This window comes from Cervus canadensis, chromosome 10 (assembly GCF_019320065.1).
Source record: "Cervus canadensis isolate Bull #8, Minnesota chromosome 10, ASM1932006v1, whole genome shotgun sequence".
NCBI lineage: Eukaryota > Metazoa > Chordata > Mammalia > Artiodactyla > Cervidae > Cervus > Cervus canadensis.
In genome coordinates this window covers 74779830-74785829 of record NC_057395.1, presented here as the reverse complement: position 1 = coordinate 74785829, position 6000 = coordinate 74779830, and the positions used below count along the sequence as shown (strand labels likewise).

The 6000-nt window shown below is 46.3% G+C and overlaps 1 long non-coding RNA gene across 1 annotated transcript in view; it reads right to left on the bottom strand.

Annotated features, from left to right (window-relative positions):
• Positions 1-684: 684 nt before the first annotated feature.
• Positions 685-6000, bottom strand: part of LOC122448599 — a 68695-nt gene continuing 63379 nt past the window's right edge. The window contains exons 2-3 of the long non-coding RNA XR_006271687.1: positions 5186-5445; positions 685-963 (exon numbers count right to left, since the gene is read on the bottom strand). This is a non-coding gene — a long non-coding RNA (uncharacterized LOC122448599). The remainder of the gene's footprint in view (positions 964-5185; positions 5446-6000) is intronic.

The following is a 6000-nucleotide window of genomic DNA, read 5'->3' as shown; positions in this document are numbered from 1 at the left end:
TCTCTGTCGCTTTCTCAGAGGGCCTCCCTCACCCCACTTTAAGATAACACCCCTACCACATACACACATCAGAAAACTAAGATCATGGCATCCGGTACCATCACTTCATGGCAAACAGATGGGGAAACAATGGAAACAGTGAAAAACTTTATTTTGGGCGGCTCCAAAATCACTGCAGATGGTGACAACAGCCATGAAATTAAAAGACACTTGCTCCTTGGAAGAAAAGTTATGACCAACCTAGACAGCATATTAAAAAGCAGAGACATTACTTTGCCAACAAAGGTCTGTCTAGTCAAAGCTATGGTTTTTCCAGTAGTCAGGTATGGATGTGAGAGTTGGACTATAAAGAAAGCTGAGTGCCGAAGAATTGATGCTTTTGACCTGTGGTGTTGGAGAAGACTCTTGAGAGTCCCTTGGACTGCAAGGAGATCCAACCAGTCCATCCTAAATGCAATCAGTCCTGAATATTCATTGGAAGGACTGATGCTGAAACTGAAGCTCCAATACTTTGGCCACCTGATGCAAAGAACTGACTCATTGGAAAAGACCCTGATGCTGGGAAAGATTGAAGACGGGAGGAGAAGGGGACGACAGAGGATGAGATGGTTGGATGGCATCACCGACTCAGTGGACATGAGTTTGCGTAAACTCTGGGAGCTGGTGATGGATGGGTCGGCCTGGCATGCTGCAGTCCTTGGGCTTGCAAAGAGTCGGACACGACTGAGCGACTGAACTGAACTGAGCTGACCCACATCCCACAACCCTCAGTCACCTCCCTGCTGTATTTCTCACCAAAGCACCAAACAGCCCCTGACACACTGTTTCTTTTACCGACTGACGTCAGCCTTTGTCTCTGAGTTAGGATGGATGCTTCTCCAGGAGGGACTTTTCTGTTTTGTTCATGGCTTTGTTCCCAGTGCTTAGAGCTGGTCAGACACGTAGCAGACACTGCATCTACACCTGTGGAATGAATGAGTGAGTGAGCAAGTGAGTGAATGCGTGAATGAATAGATGCATACCTGAACAACAAAGCCCAGAGACTTGGAGGAATCCCTTGATTAAAGGGGTGAAGTTCTAGAATCCCCATCCCTCCGTTTGCTGAAGGGAGAATCTGAGAAATTACTGAGTGGGATGGTCTCATGTCTGGGACCTGAGTTGGCAGCAGACTGGCCATCATAGTGATGCCTTCTGTGCACAGACGCATAGACATGGGCAGGAAAAGCAGGGACCTCTAAGTGGCTGCTGCTCCCCCAGAACCACATGCTGCTGGGTTAGAGGTTTTGGGGGCGTCTTCCTCGCGTTTCCACTCTGCCTGAGGCCTCCCCCCCCCCCTCCCAGGTCCTGCCCTTCCCAACAGCCCTTAGGTCCCTCAGTATTTTCTGGCAAGCTAACAAAAGCTTTCTTCAGGTTGATCCTGGTGCATTTGAACCAATATTTTCCATACACACATCACCAGGATTAATATGCAGAATATATGAAGAAACACCTCAAAAATGAAAAAGACAAAAATTACAACAACTCAATAGAAAATAGACAAAGACTTGAGCTAGCTCTTGGCTGAAGAGGAAATGGGAATCAATGGCCAAGAGAAGTATGGGAAGATTCTCAGGACCTCCCCGGTGCTCCAGTGGTTAAGACTCCAAGCTTCCAATGCAGGGGGCCTGGGTTTGATCCCTGGTTGGGGAACTAAGATCCCACATGCTATGTGGCATAGTGAAGAAGTGCATTTGATAACAAATTTTTTAAATAATTTTTTAAAAGTATGAAAAGATTCTCTACCTTCATGGTACTCAGGAAATGTAAATTAAACCATAATGAGATACCATGTAAAACCCTCCAGGTTGGCAAAAATCTCACAATCCAATAAATTCAAGTGTTGGGGAAATTATAGACCCAATACATTCAAGTGTTGGGAAGATTATAGAGCAAGGAGAACTGTCACCATGGCTGGTGGGAAAGATGTTGTCACAACCATTTTCAGAGAAACATTGGCTTTTTCTAATTATTTGGGTGCTATGCACACCTAATGATCTGGCATTTCCAGTCCTGAGTATATAACCAAGGGTGTAGTTTCCATTAGTGACTCTTGAAAACGCCAGCATTTTTAAGTGACATAAAATAGATCACAGCACAGTCACACATTATAAGGGTAAAAATATTGTGAAATTTACTTGTCACACATGCATGTGAAAGTCGGTACATGTGTGTTGTGGGTTATGATGCAAATTATATTTCTTATCAGTGGTGAAATCCAAAAAATTGAAAGCTGCTGAGTAGAAGAAACTTGCACTTGTGGACAGAATAAGTGTATAAAAACAGTCATAATAGCACTGTCTTTGATGGCCCCAAATGCTCATCAGTGGGAGGATAGATACCCATATCCTCATCATATAATGGAAAACTAGGCTGCAATGAAAATGAACAAACCACAGACAACTAGGTCAACATGGATGGGGCTCAGGAAGAGAATTGCGAGCCAAAATAGACATCCAGTAAATGTACATAGCAAGTATAAGCACAGAAGCATCTCCAAAGTAGAATTCCTAAATCAAAGTTATAAAACTATTGTCTTAGTCCATTGAAGCTGCTGTAACAAATACCATAGAATAAGTGGTTTAAACAACAAACCCTTATTTCTCACAATTCTGAAAGCTGAAGAGTCCATGATCAAGGCACTGGTAGATTAGGTATCTGGTGAAAACCCAATTCCTGGTTCTTATTGCTGTCTTTACCTGATAGGAAGAGCCCTTTCATAAGGGCACTAATCCCATTCATGAGGGCTCCACCCTCACAACCTCATCCCCCAAAGGCCCCACCTCCTAACACCATCACACTGGGGGTTAAGAGTTAGGATTTCAACTTATGAATTTTGGGGACACATTTAATCTATAACAGCTGTGGTACATACGTATATGGGATATATACATCTATGGTGAAACTTTGAAGCAAAGCACAGGAATTACAAAGACAAAATTAGCAAAGTGTCCCCTTTATAGGCAAAGAGAAGTGGCGGGGTTCAAGAGTGGCCCCACAGGAGCATCAAATCTATTTCTTCAAATTCTTTGTCTTCAATGAGATGGAGATCACATATGTCCTTTGAATCAGTGTTTCTACACCTTACCCATTTTGTGGGCTTCCCCAGTGGCTCAGAGGTAAACAATCCTCCTGCCAATGCAAGAGATGTGGGTTCTACCACTAGGTTGGGAAGATCCCCCAGAGAAGGAAATGGCAACCCACTTCAGTATTCTTGCCTGGAAAATCCCATGGCCAGAGTAGCCTGGCAGGCTATAATCCATGGGGTCACAAAAGAGTCGGACACAACTCAGTGACTAAACAACAACAACCCATATTGTAGAAAAGCTCTTTTTTCCCCAGTCAATATTCAGTACAACAGTTACAAATACATGAAATAATATTTGGTTCACGTGAAATAGTGAACCTCAGGAAAGCCACAGATGTTCTTCTTGCTCAAGGACAGGCCTCCTCCAAGGTGTGATCGTTTGTTGGAACCCCCAACTAGTCACAGCAGAGGTAGGACCTGCCCTGACTTCACAGCAGGCTGTGCACGATGGCTCAACCCCTGAAGCTCCCGAGAAATCATTCCGTATCTCAACATGGCAAGCGACATGATAAATTCTACACTTCCCCTCTAACAGCTATCCTCGGATCCATCTCTGTCGTCCATTTCTTCTCTGTGAAATAACTTTCAATAGCTTTGCTTGGGTCTATTTTTCCATTTGTATTTTATTTTAGTCAGAATGAAGAGATAATCATAATTACATATAATTTTGTCTCTGTCAGTCATGCTGATCATGGTTTAATTCCTATTATTACAATCATTTAGTTTTTTTAAGCTTTCTGATTCCTAGGGATATGAATCAGGGTCTTTGGTTTCGGAAATCATGATACCGAAATCAAATATGAACGATTTCAGAAAGGGAGAAACACATTGGCCACCACAGCTGAGAAGTTCATAGGTTTATATTATGAGATCTGAAACCTCAAGTGACTTCCTTGTGATTGCCTCTCTGTCTCTGTCCCAACTCTACCTTCATCAGCGTTGACTTCACTCTCAGGAAGCTCCGCACCTGAGGTGGAAAGATGGCACCAGCAGCTTTACAACTTAGTCTCCCAGCTCACGACTCCAGCAGAAAGGACAGCCCTCTATCTCTTAACAGAAGCTCTCTCTCCTGTTGGCCATGGATGATGGAGCATCTCCAAGGAACGTGGAACCTTGAAGCCCTCAGAAGCATCAAGAACTTCAGGAGGGACCCCTATGGGAGACCACCATGGAGACCTCAGGGGTTGGGGGACAGACCCGGCAGGGGCACCGCTCAGGGCTCAGCATGTGGATTCAGGCCCTGGCTTCTGTTCCCCTCCCTCGAGTCTCGGGCCAGCAGACCAGCCCCCCGCTCTCCCGCTCACACCCTATGTGGCCTGTTTGACCAGAGGGTGGCCAGGCGTCCTCACCACCCCCACGAGGAGCAGGAGGATGTGGGAAGGAGGGGAGCGATGATCTGTACATAAACACGGGTGTGAGCAAGGTCAGGAGCATGAAGACGTCTGGGGCTAAAACTGCTCTGGGAATAACAGTCCCTCTGAACATTTAATTGGACATTTATCAGATGGGTTTCCACGGGACCCCGTCTTCAGGGGGGGCTGGAGCCCATCACTCACTGTGGGTGTCACCTCACACATCAGTTACATGAAATGATCAGACGCACTCTGCTCCCCTCCCCTTCCAGCCCCTGGACCTCTGACCAGAGGTCCCCTTGGGCCTGGCCGTGTGACTTCTGTTGGGGCCAAACACAGAGCTTGATGGGGTCTGGGTAGTTTCATCAGAATACAAATTAAAAATGACCCAGGAATCAGGCCATGCTGATCCCGTGGTGACAAGTCCCTTGGGAATTAAATCGTTTAACAGGTGAAATGGAAGCATCCTCCTCGTTTTCCTCTTGAATGAGCCGTGAAATAGGCTCTGGGACCGGCCTCCAGGGTGAAGCGGTCGGCGGGGCCTGGCGCCCAGGGGTGTCAAGAGATAGGACACCAGCAGGACACGGTGCTCGGGAGACCCTGGCACCGCGCGCAGTAGATGAACCTGTGTCCAGGGCACCCCGACCTCGAGAGGATGGAAGGGGTGCGTCTCGGGTGTCTCTAGGGTGCCCATTGACCACGTGCTAACCTGAGGCCCCTCGCTGGGTGACCGAGGCCCACAGCTGAACTCCTCGGCCTCCCATCAGGGAGCGGGTTTGGATTCAGGTCAGAGAAGCTCCCATCCACACCCTGGGTCACTGGCGCGGTTCTTCTCCCAGCGCAGGGCTGCTGGGCACAGATGACTCTCAGTCAGGAGGGGACTTGGTTTCTTCAGTGACTCGAAGATGGGGTCCTATCCGACCCTGAGAAGGTGGGGCCCAGGACTAGCCGGTCCCTGCAGTGAATTCTCTGCAAATTAAAAGAACAACACAAGCACACTCTCAAATGGGACTTGCACAAACGCTTTTCAACACATACTGCACTGTGCCTTGAGGACACTCAGCAGTGGGGACTCTCAGTGTCAGCGTCCCCCAGAACCATCTGGCAGCCACATCAAGAGCTTTTAAAAAAGCACGGACTCCCCTGTACTCATTGTACACAGAAGACTTTACCTTCAGGAGAGATTCATAAATGTGAACCAAAGTTATATAGTAAGACGTGTACTGCAACATAAATTTTAACAGCAAAAATTGGAACCGATACAAGCAGCCAGCAATATAAGAATGGAGAAGCTTGCATAAATTGTCTAAACAAGGGAATGTTGATGGATAATATTATAATATGTTTATCAGAAGCTATTAATAGCATAATAATCTATGAAAATGCTCATGATATCATGCAAAGTGGGAAAAAGGCAGAATATGAAACTACCTGTGTTAAGCTCTTGTCGTATACACCCATATTCAAAGAAAAAACTTGAGTAAGAGATAAACCAAGATGCTGAGAGTGGCAACATATGAGCGG